The sequence below is a fragment of the Sorex fumeus genome, unplaced genomic scaffold, assembly GCF_029834395.1.
Source record: "Sorex fumeus unplaced genomic scaffold, SorFum_2.1 ptg000008l, whole genome shotgun sequence".
Classification (NCBI taxonomy): Eukaryota; Metazoa; Chordata; class Mammalia; order Eulipotyphla; family Soricidae; genus Sorex; species Sorex fumeus.
The window spans coordinates 19,436,880-19,451,346 of record NW_026606065.1 but is presented as its reverse complement, the minus strand read 5'-3'; positions in this window follow the sequence as shown (position 1 = coordinate 19,451,346).

The following is a 14,467-nucleotide window of genomic DNA, read 5'->3' as shown; positions in this document are numbered from 1 at the left end:
TTTGGAACAGAACTGCCTAAAAGGCATTAACACTAATAATAAGATTAATACAATAAATTGTCAAAATTGTTAGACGCTAATATGATAAACAGGAAGGACTATTATAGAAAAGGAAAAAGATGAAAGGAAGGTAGGAAAGATGGACACAATGTTTTTATGGTTGTGTGGCAAAGCAGGGCAGTTAGTAGCCTCAATAGAGAGTATTGTCACCCTCCTGCTTGGTCCATGTTCATCTCACCTGGAAATTGTCTGGAAGGCTTAGGACAATAAAAGTCTACCATAAGCAGTTTGGCATGCTAGATCACTACCAGTACTGCAGAGTGGCTGTCAAACTCTACCAGAGTTCACTTGATACAGATGGTCTGATGACTTGTCCTTATCATCAAAGGTTTTTGGGTGCCTCAGGCAGGGATAGTAATTGCTTTTTTGCAGGGGAAAAAAATGTCAGTTGTGATCGCAGTACTGGTTTCCCAGGTTCTCTGTACTTTCACAGAAGAGATTTACCAAAGAAGATGAAGTTAAAAAATACACTTGATTTAGAAAATAATGGAAGAGAAAAGACGAAGAGAGAATCCCTAAGCCTGAAAGGAAAGAACTGAAGTGGAACCCCTTGGGTACAGATTTTAAGGGACATGAGGACAGAGTTGGTAAATCTGTCTAGCAAGATAATTTGGCAAGGGCATAGTTTATTAAAGGATTCACTGGTCAGAGAGTGACACATTGTAGACATTCTTATAAGGGAATCTCTATTTAATACAAATGTGGAATACTTTTTACTATATCTCTTGAAAATATTTTATGTTAGGAATGTCATAAGTTTAGGCTTTCACCTGTAACCTGTAGCTATATGGGGAATTTGTGCTAGGGGTCTCGTGAAATATTGACTTGTTAACTAAAAAAATTAATGGAGAACTTATGTTTGAGGTCATAGTTACCTGGTGTTTTGATATCATGTAACTGAACATGAAACTTTCATGATGTTTAATTTTAGTTCTCTTAGAATGGTTAAGCTGCAAGACCTGAGAATCAGTAACAGCATTACCTTTTATAAAACTTGGCACATCTATATAAAGCCAGGTTTGTATGAGGGGGTTCTGACTGCTTGAGGAATAACACCCCAAATTGGAACGTGAACGTACCACATTCAGAAGTTGATTCTATAGAGTTCTTCTAAACTGCCTCTGCTTGGATCTTTCTGTGTAGATTGAAGTACACTGCTGGAGCATTACCAAGGGGAATTTACCTTTGGGAGTTCTTTCATATTCTGATTATCAGCTTTTGTTTCTGCAGAATTTCTCCTCCACTGAGGGGCTCAGTCTTCTCAGGGTTGGCACTGCTGCCATTCAGAGTCCTATATACAATTTCTGCATCTATAATGGACATGTAAGCCTTCACATTTTGGGGCTTGGCCAAAATGGCAGACAGTACATTTTCTCTAGATCATATCCTGATTGATATTATAATTTGAAACCTTTGACAGGGCCCTTCATGACTACCTGTCTGCCCAAAAAGGAAGGAAAGATCTTAGAAATGGGGTTGAATTTCTGAATCTCTTAACAGTATTTAAAAAAATCCATTATCATTGAGAAAGCAGTTTTCAAACAATATTCTTGGGACGATTTTATGATATATTTAGTACATGTGTACAAAATGGGCTGGAAATATAGCACAGTGGGCAAGACATTTGCCTCGCATGCAGCTGACCCAGGTTCGATTCCTCCTTTTGGGGAGCCCGGCAAGCTACTGAGAGTATCCCGCCTGCACGGCAGAGCCTGGCAAGCTCCCCGTGGCATATTTGATATGCCAAAAACAGTAACAACAAGTCTCACAATGGGGACATAACTGTGCCCACTTGAGCCAATCAATGAACAATGGGAGGACAGTGCTACAGTGTACAAAATAAAAATTATCCAGATCAAACACTCTATGGAAAAGTATATACAGCAAGGAAAACCACAGAATACTGATACGTCAGTTTGAAGTAAGAGCACTCAACTAATTAAAATGAAATTTTCGGTAAAGTTGAACCACCCACACACTAATCCACGTGTCCCTGACACCGTGGTTTCACCTTAAGGTGACACTAACCAGAGGATCCATGAACCATGCATAAATGACTAATTTAAGCTCTAATTATAGGAGGAGAACAAACTATGCAGTTTAGTTTAACTCATTGGAGGGAAACACAACCGATTCCAGAAATAGTGAGACAAGGTAAGAATTCAGAACTCAGGAAAAAAATTTGATTCGCCTAAAAGGATTAACTAAGCACCACCCCTGGTGGGCATGAAGCCCATGGACACTCCTTTTAATTTTTCCATTGATTTTCTAACAACCAAAGAAATCATGGTATAACCACAAATGTCTGATCCCACTCCTACTTGAGGGCTCATTAAATGAGACAGCTCTTTTTCATTAAAGTAAAAAGAGCTTTATTAGTTTGTGGAGAAGGAACTTTATTAGCAGTGAGTTAACAGGTAAGAAAACTCTTTACAAAGTAACCATCTTCACTGAGAGGTCGCCAGAAAGAGTTGATTGGTTTAGAAAGAATAGTAAGAGGTTGTTTCGTAGGACCTGTGGGCTCCATAAGGAACAACAGAATCAGCTCCTGGGCTGCTCCACCCTAAGGCTGACTCCTCTACAAACCCCAACAAACAGAGGCTTTAGCTTTTGCAAGGCTTTAGGCTATGCAGTGATGGGTCAGCAGTACAAACTGCAAGATTTTAGGCTGTGAGGGCAAGTATCTTTTTCTTTAATAGTGATCTTTGGCCCAGTTTCCAGGGATTTGTTTAGAGTAGGGTTAGAAAACAAAAGATGACCTCAGGTCAAGAAGGGCTCCATTGATTCTGAACATTAACTGTTCAGTCCTGCCTCTGCAGTTTTAGAGTTTTCCTATGGCTCTGTTTCCGACACTCAAAGCCCCCCAGAAATGTAACTACATGACTTCTCTCACTCCAAGTTCCCCAAAATGCAACAATCTGACAGCATTTGTTAAATCTTGCAAACTACAAATCTCAAGGCCAGTCTGTTTTTACTCTCAGAGAGTTCTTTTAAATTTGGGGATAGAATAGAAAGCACACCAGTTATAAAGAGCCTGGAATATTTAACCATATTTTGTACAATCTGATCTATTTTAGATTACTCTAACAAGATAGTTGCAATGGTCGTTGCAAAGAATTTAGGAAATTTGGGTGTAATCTATACAGAATATTCTCTGTACCTGGGAAGCATTAAATTTACCTATTGCAGAGAAAGAACGAGAGAATGAGAAGTAACAAGAGGGGAAGGGCAGTGTAAGTGAAGAAAAAATAAAAACTCTAGGTGACAGATGTATTCGAGACTTTTGTGGAACTCACTGATTTCTAAACCAGCTCTGTGAGTGGGAGAACTGGGGAGGAGGAGAAAAGTGGTTTGGAGAAGTGATTGTGTGTGTAATGAAATGAATCTCCTCTAATGTTTTTTACGAGACACAATTAAGTGTTGCAATTCCTTTTTAATTACGTGCAAGCACTGGTCCATGCTTTAATAAATGCAAATTTCTGCAGTATTGGTCATTTGAGCCAAGGGGTTTCTAAAGGTTACATGTATCTTATTTGTTTTTAGGTTATTATTTATCTTGCTTTTGCACCCTTTCACAACTTTAAAGAGTAAGAAACACCTCCAAAATCAGAATTATGCACTGATAGGGGAAAAAAAATCCTCATACTGAGATAATCAAGTTTATAAAATGGTACTAAATCTTGTTGTACTTAAATTTTTTCATGCTGACCAAGCCAGCTTTAAAGTTCCCCTCCACTTGATTTAAACTCTATAAGTTTCTTTCGAACTCTGGGCCCCAGGATTCCTTTTTCTTATCTTTAGAGGTTTTAGATAATTTCTAATGGAAAATTCTTTTTTGCTCCTTCCAAATGTAAATCTTTTTCAAAGCCTCTTGCCAGTTTTACAGTTCAGGGCTATCTTTCTCAAGGACTTAGGAATCAGCCCTTTGAAAGGTAATACTTATCTAGGAACATAGCACCATCGTCTTGTATTCTCTTGCTTGGGAAGGTAGGAGCTTAATTTAGTAGGAACTTTGTCTAAATTGTAAAAGTATTGCCTGTCAGGGTGAAAACATGCTTTTTCTTTGGGAAACACCAATTAGTAAACATAGGATCCTTGGAATTTTTCTATCCTAGCTGTTAATAAAATCTTACCTGCCCTAGGCATATTCCATTCTGGAGTTCCTGGCATTCCAGCTCAGGACATTCAAATTTATCATCTTCCTAGTCATGAAATTTACATACAAGTGGTACTAAATGGAAAGTATCATGCTAAGTGAAATGAGTCAGAAAGAGAGGGATAGACATAGAAAGATTGCATTCATCTGGGTAACATAGAGTAACTAAATAGGAGACTAACACCCAAGAATAGCCAAGATTAGTACTAGGAGGTTTACTCCATGGCTTTGAGACAACCGCACATGCTAGGGGAAAAGACAGCTCAGATAGAGAAGGGAGCACCAAATAAAGGGTGTGGGGAGGTTCCTCTCAGGATGGGAAATGCGTGATGAGAGTAGACTATAGTCCAAACAAGATTGCCACTCAATATCACTTTTGTAAACCACAGCACTCAAAAGGAGAGAGACAACAAAAGGGAATGCCCTGCCACAGTGGTAGGGTGAGATGGGGGATGGGGGGAAGGGGGGTGGGAGGGATACTGGGACTGGTGGTGGTGGAGAATGGGCACTGGTGGAGGGATGGGTACTCAATCATTGTATAACTGAAACCCGAGCACAAAAAATTGTAAGTCTACAACTGTACCTCATGGTGTTTTACTAATAAAATTTTATGGAAAAAAATTATCATCTTCCTTCTCCATGCCTGTTCTCTTTTTTCCAGTTCACTCTTCTTCCTTTCCCTCCCCTCCTCTCTTCTGTTTTGCCCTCTCTCTCCTCCCCAACTCTCCTCTCTGATATTTCCTAAATAAAAGTATTTCTTTAGCTAAATGCACATAAGTAGATTGAAAAATGTCTCCTACCCTTAATTTCAGAGAAGTTGGACTCAGAACTAGTTTCCATCACTCTCCCCCATTTCCACTGCCGTGAAAAAGATCCTCCTTGTGCTTAACTTTGTAAAGTGGTAAACAAAGAATCAACTTAAAATTACAAAACAGAGAGAGATAATATAACTTAAGTTATAGGTCAGCACTATATGTGTGACATATTTCATTCACACAGCTTTGATTGATTATGCTTGAAAACACAATCTCTGAAAAGTTTCATTGTCTTTTATTTTTCCACATCAAGTTTAATATTTGCCTTCTTCCAGCTGGCAGGAATTTCACTATTACTTGTCCTAGGGTATAGGAAAATGTTGGTTTGCCCTTCCTCCCTGGCTGCTGAGAGCTTGTGTTTGTTGATTGCCCCTCAACCTGTCAATTACTTTTGTCTCTTGATCAGACTCTGACTTGTAAATACTGTCTTTCTCTTCTCCTTACTGTCCTTTGCATGGTTAGTTATTTCAGAGTAATTGCTTTTTGTGTGAATACAGGGAGACTGTTAATAAGACAAGACTGTGGCTTGGGAGTTGATTGACTCCTGATAATATTACTTCCTAGACATCTGCTCTCTTGACTTAAGACTCAGTTGCCCTTATTTCCCAGATGCCCCAAAGCAAGGTCCCAACGAGGGACTGGATGGACCCAGGGCAAGTGGTGAGCTATGAACTACCCTGGTATCGAAATGGGCCTGGCTAAAGTGCATAATGCCTAACCATAAGTTAAAAGCTTGGTCATGAACAAGTTCTGTCATTATGCAAAAGGTAATAACTAGATTTGGACCCTGCTGATTTTGGGAATGACTGATCTGGCCTGAGCACTGTACTCTGAGCTATGGTGAGATGTCCCTATAAGCCGAAAAGTGTCTGTTACTGTTCCCATACAGAATGGTAAATATTAGGAAGTAGAATTAAAGGTGTCACCCTATAAGCTGAAAAGTGTCTGTTACTGTTCCCATACAGAATGGCAAATATTAGGAAGTAGAATTAAAGGTGTGGTTAAGTTGCTGGTCTAAAAAGAGGAGAAACACACCTTGAGGACTGAAAAAACATTTTTGATTGTGCTTCCCATGGGGAGGTGTGGTTGGGGGCGGTGTTGAGAAAGAAGAAAAGGAGCAGCTGTGGGGAGAGAAGGGGCACTGAAGGAGAAGGAGGAGGAGATAGGGAGAGACAGGAGAGAGAGAGAGAGAGAGAGAGAGAGAGAGAGAGAGAGAGAGAGAGAGAGAGAGAGAGAGACGGATATAGTGGGAAGAAAGAATTGTGTGGTTAGAGACAGACACACACAGAGTTGGAGAGAACTGGGAGAGACGAAAGATTGAATAAAGGGCAACTAATCAGCAACCAACTTGGCCCTTGTTCTTTCTTTGTCAGTCCAAGGCATGGCTGTCTGAGGTGACGGAAAGAAGTTTGAGAGGACCGAACGCTGGAAGTGAAAGAGAGCCGCCAAAAGAGCCCGTGAACATTTGTTAACCTGTAATCTCCGCGCGAGAGGAGTTTACACAACTCTGTGCAAGTGACGGGTTACACAAATCTATCTAAGCTTTACTTGATGGGGGGTGGGAGAGATACCGGGATTCGTGGTGGTGGAAAATGGGCACTGGTGGAGGGATGGGTGTTTGATCATTGTATAATTGAAACCCAAGCACAAAAATTTGTAAATCTACAGCTGTACCTCATGGTGTTTCACGAAAAAAAAAAAGCGCTAACGATGACAATAGGATCAGACTGTCACAGTTCACACAGGATTTTGTCCTCAGACCATCAAAACTGAAAGCAGAGGACTGGAGAGAGGTGGGTGAATTGAGCAGAAACTTTTTTTGAGGAAAGATTAAGGAAGAGAAGGGCAAAGAAGGGAATGGTAGGCAGCTGGCCAATAGGGTCTCCTTAAGTAGGAAGCTCATAAAAAGATTGAATACCTTTTATATTTTCTAGCTAGTGGGGGTGAATGCTAAAAAAATATTTTTCTTTATAGGAAGACTCTCAATCTGTGCTACAGCAGGCCTTGGTTTGTCAGGGATTACTCAGGTCAGCCCAGTAGTCATTAGAGGACTCCAGGGGTACACCATTGTAGCTACTCATGAGGTTTTGGGGACCAAAGAGGGATCAGCCACATTCCAGGTGTATACCTCATTTTCTATACTATCTCTCTAATATCAAGAGCAATTTTAGACGTGAGTATTCACCTCTTTAGAATGTGGCTTCTATATCTACATTTTTTTTATGTCCAGTGTTTTAAAGGCAAATATTTTCATTGCTATGCACATATGTATATATGCTATATGTGTATACATATGTAAAACATACATAAACATTAATGGAGGTTAGGTTGACAAAATAAAAATAAATTTAATATTTAAGTACTTTACTCATATTATACAATCAAATTAATGTGCCAAAATCCAAAGAGTAAATATGCATCTATAGATTAAGGCAATCATTTTGTTGAATTCTTAGGAGTGTCTCAATACGGTGTTTTATTATGGAGCTACATTCTTTTTCAGGTTACAAATAAACATTCTGAAGGAAAACTTATTAGGTAGCCAAGTTTTCCAGAACTTTTTTCAAGTACATATTTTGTTTTGTTGGATTTGATCAACCGTTCCCCTGTAACTCATGCTTCGTCCCTGTCTGCCCATCCTCTGGCCTTTACCCCTTCTGCACATCTCCTTGCTCAGCAGTAATGAAACAGCATCCACTGTTGGCCGTCTGCCACAATTCAACATTACTAACCTGTAATGCAGGAAGACAACATTCTCTGACAAATGCATAGTATGAGTTGACTGGTATTTTCTGCCTTGTATTCAGGATGCCTCGATGACTTTGAAAACTAAACTTTCCTCCCCTTTTAGACTAGGATTCTAATTTAGGCATAATGGGATTTGAACCTCCCTCAAGCCTTTTAAAATATTCAAGGGAAGCATAAACGATATAGCACAGAGACATTGACTTTTTATTACTTGGCATGATGAGGGTATTGTATTATATACGTACAAATGTAAATTCCTTGAAAACATATAATTTCCACCCTTTCTTCTTATTGTTCCCTCTCCACAGTCAATTTAGATTCCCAAGATCAAATACAACCAAAATAAATAGCTTTCTAAAGCTGATGTGCCTTGATTTCTTTGAATTTAGTAACTGTGTACTAGAAAGAAGTTGCAAGTAATAAATTTCTCTAGGCGACTCTTCTGACAGGAAGAAAAAACATTAATTTAACTTTACTGGTTGAACTTGAATCAAGGTCTGAAAAACAAATAAGTGACTCAACATATTTATTTTACTCCACCTGCCCTATAATAATTAGAGGAAAATAAAACATCACCTGTTTCCTAAAACTTTGTTAAAAGAAAGTATACATATTTAGGAAATATTAGATGCACATCATTAAAATTTAGAAATAATGTTGCTCAACTTCTGAAAGGTTTGTTTTGACTTGATTTTTTTCAAGCTATTTTGAGAGGCAGATAGAATTTTATCTTGACCAATTTATTTATTTATTGGCTGGAGCAATAGCACAGCGGTAGGGCGTTTGCCTTGCACGCAGCCAACATAGCCGACCCGAATTCGATTCCTCCGCCCCTCTCGGAGAGCCCGGCAAGCTACCAAGAGTATCTCGTCCACACGGCAGAGCCTGGCAAGCTCCCCGTGACGTATTCGATATGCCAGACACAGTAACAACAAAAGTCTCCAATGGAGACGTTACTGGGCCCGCTCGAGCAAATTGATGATCAACGGGAGGGCCTTTACCTTTACCTTTGGTTTTGGCCGTATACCTGGTGATGCTCAGGTGTTTCTCCTGGCTCTGCCCCCAGGAATTATTCCTGACTGTGCTCAGGTACATAATGGATTTTGGGGATAGAAAGCAGGTTGGCTGCATGCAAGGCAAAGGCCCTACTTGCTGTACTAGCTCTCCAATCCAAAGATTTTTAATATTAAAATTGATTTCATCATTTACTTATAATTCCACAAACCATGAAATGTATCTTTTGACCTATTCTGTAAAACCAAACAAAAGAATTTCAGAATCAAGTTTCACTATGATCCTTATAGATTCCTTTAGGCTCTCTTCATCCACATAAGGTAATATGTGTGCCAGCTTCTCCTGACAGAAATGTCACTAATGCAAAGGAAGATATCAATTATTTATGTTGACCATAGATAAATGATAATAGTATCATGTGAAAAGATGCTGACAGGTTGCCTGATCTATTACCATTTTCTGTAACAAGTGAAATATCTTGGTGCCTAAACTTCAAAATGAATTGAAACTTTTATACATCACTTCCCGAAGCTATGGAAATTTTGAAAGTCACTAATTCTTTTGACTCTATCAAGGAAATACTTTTGCTGATATCATGAGTTAATCTTATATTATTCATGATAAAGTTCTCTCTTCAGCATTTAACAAAAATAAATCAGCGTAATCTTTGTATGTTGTTCTCTGACAACTCAAAACTAAACAAAGGTAATAATTTTATGTCATTAATCTTGTCACTGAACTTAGATGTTCAGTGCAGTATATCATTGTGCTAATACCTATCAGTACACATGTGCAATGATGTCAAAACACTCATAGCTACAAAACTTGTACTTTATCCTTAAAGAAAAACTAATGTCTTTTAATACAATTACCATTTAAATTAATGAAATTAATACATGTTCTGAATATTGCTATAATGTAAGAATTTAAATAAATGTGCTGAGATGAGACTAATAGAAAAATAACGAAGCATTCAAGAACAAAATCTTAACCACCAAACTGTGTCTATATGGATGGCATTTTTTACTTATGATACAGAGGAATGTCCTATAAAAGTTGCATAGAGGTCTATGAACTGCAATAAATATTTAAAATCTATTCTCAGCAATATCATGAATTTGTCCATCTCTTTTATTGACTGAGGAGAGCAGTAGCACAAATATCCTTGGGATGCTTGACCTTTTTTCAGTAGAGTGGAGCTGATATATCATGTAGAGAATTGTTCAGTAGGTGTTCTGAGAAAAAAAAAATCCCTGTTTTTGAGACTGTTTTTCATTCACTGATAATTCAATTTGCTAAAGCTTTTCCTTATTATTTTTCTTTTAGTGTTTAGAAAGCACTTAACATTTTATTTAATGAGTCTGGGTTCTTTGTTTATATAGAAAAAGCACAATTACTATCAGTAAAATGGAAGTGCACTATAATCCAGTTAGCATCAAAAAGGTTAATCTACAGACTTCCTTAGAGCAGAAGAAAGTTCAAAGTTTGAAGGATATAGGATACACTTTCTCTCAAGTCTATGATCTCATTCTCGTATTTACTCTATTTTAATATACAAAAACTGTTAAATTAACTAGGAATTAGATAGTTCTTGGTTAATCTTACTCTTGGTCTCTTGCCTACACAGATACCTTAAAATTTTTGAAAAATAGTTTTTTCCTTAAATTTTTACCATTTCTGACCTATATATTCTTTTATATACATATGTATACATATATAAATGCACTGGAACATATATATATATACACACATGCACATAGATATATTATGTATATAGTATATCAACATATGATATATAATATAGAGTGCATTATATATACACTAAGAATATATATTTAATGCAAAAATTGATACATAGATACATGTGCTTTCTTCCACATTATGCCACTGTAGGCCTGATTCAACAAAATGCTTAAATTACTATCATGCATACTTCAGTATGAATATGATAATAAATGCTTCTTCTATGTAAATCTTCTACGCAAATACTAATGACAGTATCAGTTTTTGGTAATGTTCATTTGCCATCTTCTTTACATCCCACTCGATATATCTATACATATGTATTATCTATACATTATCTACATATGGTCACTAAAATAGTATCAAGAATTTGATTGCTATCCCCTTGACTTTAATTCTTTCTACTTGCTGTGTCAAAACAAATTCCTTTGAGCTGATATTAGAATATTTTCTACAAGTTCTACTGTTTATAGGATCAATCACAAATTATTAATCACAATCTATTAAGTTACAGGTGACAAATTACTTTTTGTTAATTGTTTTTTACTTTGAATTTAGAGTGACAGTTGAAGGTGCTCATGACTTACTCTTTGTTCTACATTCAAGGATCATTCCCAAAGGCTCTTGGAGGACAATATGGGGTGCCATGGATCAAACCTGGGTCCAGCATGTGAAAGACAAGCACAGTACGACTGTGTATTTAAACATTAGCAAGTAATTGCTTGAAAATCAATTACTTAATGCCTCAGTTCTGTTATCAAATGTGGCCTTTTAATCTTTTAATAAGAATTTAATTATATATTGCTATATATTTTAGAGTTTATATTTGTAACATGAATGCATTATATAACTTTTCATATATAATATATGTAATCTTTTATAAGAAATATGTTATCTTTGGGCTGGAGCAATAGCAGAGTGGGTAGGGCATTTGCCTTGCACGCAGCCAACATGGCTGACCTGAGTTCGATTCCTCCACCCCTCTCGGAGAGCCTGGCAAGCTACTGAGAGTATCTCGCCCATGCGGAAAAGCCTGGCAAGCTATCTGTGACGTATTTGATATGTCAAACACAGTAACAACAAAGTCTCAGAATGGAGACGTTACTGAGCCTGCTCGAGAAAATTGATGAACAACGGGAGGACAGTGACAGTGACAATGATGTTATCTTTTGTTTTTATCTATATTTCCAATTAAAATATTGTAATTAATTTTATTATTTATTATTATATAATAATAATTATTATTATTTATTATTATCACAATTATCACAACAAGCTTATGATTATCACAACAATTATAACAATTATCACAACAAGCTCCCGGGAGAGCACAAGGCAGAGTCTCCTACCCTGTGTCTGACTATCCTCGCCAGGGCCCAACAGCTGAAGACCTCCAGGCCCCAACCAAGGCCTTACTGGGGCCACTCTCCACACACTTGGATAAGCCTCAGACATAACACAACTGGCAGAGGAACCCAGGTGTGTGGGACCCGGGGCTGAGATCTCCAAGCCTGCACGGTTTGGGACTGGACCTGTCAGTAGCTAGACAGTTACACCCTCCAACTGCCGTGTAACCCCAACAACGGCCAGGATCCAGAGATTATCACAACAAGCTCCCGGGAGCGCGCGGCCGCTTTCACGGCCGCACGACTATTTATTTGCTTTTCTCTACGTTTTCAGGGTACCTTAAATATCCTTAAATATCCAACCCGCACGGCAGAGCCTGGCAAGCTATCCGTGGTCTATGCCAAACAGAGCAAATCGATATGCCAAATCCAGTAATAAATGGATCTCATTTCCCTAACCCTGAATATGCAGAGTCGAGAAGGATATGGAAGGAGAGACTGATAAAACACCAAGGCAGACATAGGCTACCAAAACGCAGAAAAACAAAAATGATTGTCTGTACTTTTAATGCTCATACGCTGGCATCTGCTGCATCCATTGAAGACCTTATGGTACAAGCACGAAAGATCAATTACGACATCATTGGTCTGACCGAAACGAGAAGACATCAATCCCATCATGCTGTTTTCGACACTGGAGAAGAACTGTTCCTTGGAACATGTGATAAAAGAGGCGTCGGTGGTGTCGGTATCCTTGTCAACACAAACTTAGTCACGAGCATTGATTCATTTGAATGCCTAACAACCCAAATCGGACGATTACACTTGAATAAATGTGGCTCACTACAGGCAGTTTCTATCTTTGTTGTCTATGCACCAACATCCAGTTATGGTGAAAGATAAACTGAGAAATTCTACATGGAGCTGGAGAAGTTCTATAAAGAAGATCACACCTTCTACAAGGTCATTGTCGGTGATTTTAATGCCAAGATAGGACCAAGAAGATCAGTCGATGAACTCCACATTGGAACCCATGGCCTGGAATGGAACGAACAGGGTGACAGACTGTCTGAGTTCATCATGTCAACCAAAACCTTCCATGGTAACTCACAATTCCAAAAGGCTGAATCTAAACGTTGGACATGGGAGTCTCCCGATGGATGGTTCCACAATGAAATAGACCACATCATATTCAATCGGCGGTTTTGCCTAACCGATGTTGCTGTTGTCCCAAAATTCCAAACGGGATCAGACCACCATCTTCTTTGTGCAAAATTCTACCTCACAGAACGAGGAGAAAAGAATGCAAGGTTTAAGAAGAGGACTCCCAGAACAACCACCAACTGGGAGCTCTTTGGCTCTATTGCGGCAACATGGGAAGATGCCGTCATTGACAACGTTGATGAGGAATACGATCGAATGATTCAGCACCTCCATGATTGTGCAAGGAATGCCAAGAGAGAGATAACCACAAAAACCGTCTTTCTTCGAACACTCTTGAACTTATTCGCCAACGTGGCTTGGCACGTGCCTCAGGCAACCACAAGCGAACATCCGAACTGGCAAAACAGTGCAGAGAAGCCATCAAGGATGACCTCAAAAACAGGAGAGCAGCAGTACTGGTAGATGCAGCAGAAGCTGGGAAAAACATTCGTAATGCCCGCCTGTCCTTCACCAACTACAAAACCAAGATGACTGCCCTCCGACATCATGATGGATCTATCACAACTTCCAGAAGGGCAATGGAGAAGATTATTCGTGACTTCTACTCAGATCTCTTTAATAGCCACATCCACTTGCCCACATACCACATACCACATGATGGATATGTCGTTCCCAATGTTCTCCCTTCTGAAATCCAACATGCCATCTCGTCGGTAAAGAAACAAAGAGCACCTGGCACAGACAAGATCAGACCTGAACACCTGAAGAACTTACCATCAGTACTCATCAATACATTGGCTCGACTCTTCACACGCTACCTGTCTGAATGCAAGGTTCCATCCCAATGGAAAACCAGCAGGACTGTACTACTATACAAGAAAGGAGACATCCACGACATTGGCAACTATCGCCCAATCTGCCTATTGTCTGTCATCTACAAACTGTTCACTCGAGTCATCCTGAATAGGATTAGCAGAACACTAGATGAAGGACAACCATGTGAACAAGCTGAATTCCGAAAAGGATTCAGTACCATCGACCATATCCACACAATAACCAAGCTCATTGAGGTATCTCGGGAGTTCAAGATGCCGCTCTGTCTAACATTCATTGATTTAAAGAAGGCCTTTGATTCTGTTGAGACGGAAGTGGTCATGGAAGCCCTAGCCAATCAGGGCGTACAAACTCAATACATCAGGATCCTTCATGAGCTCTTTTGCGGATTCACTACCAAGATCTCACCATTCTACAAAGAAGTAATCATCCATATCAAGAGAGGGGTTCGGCAGGGTGATACCATTTCACCAAAACTCTTCACTGCCACCCTCGAGAACATCATGCGATGACTGGAATGGGAAAACATGGGAGTGAAGATAGATGGTCGACAACTACACCACCTCCACTTTGCTGATGACATCGTT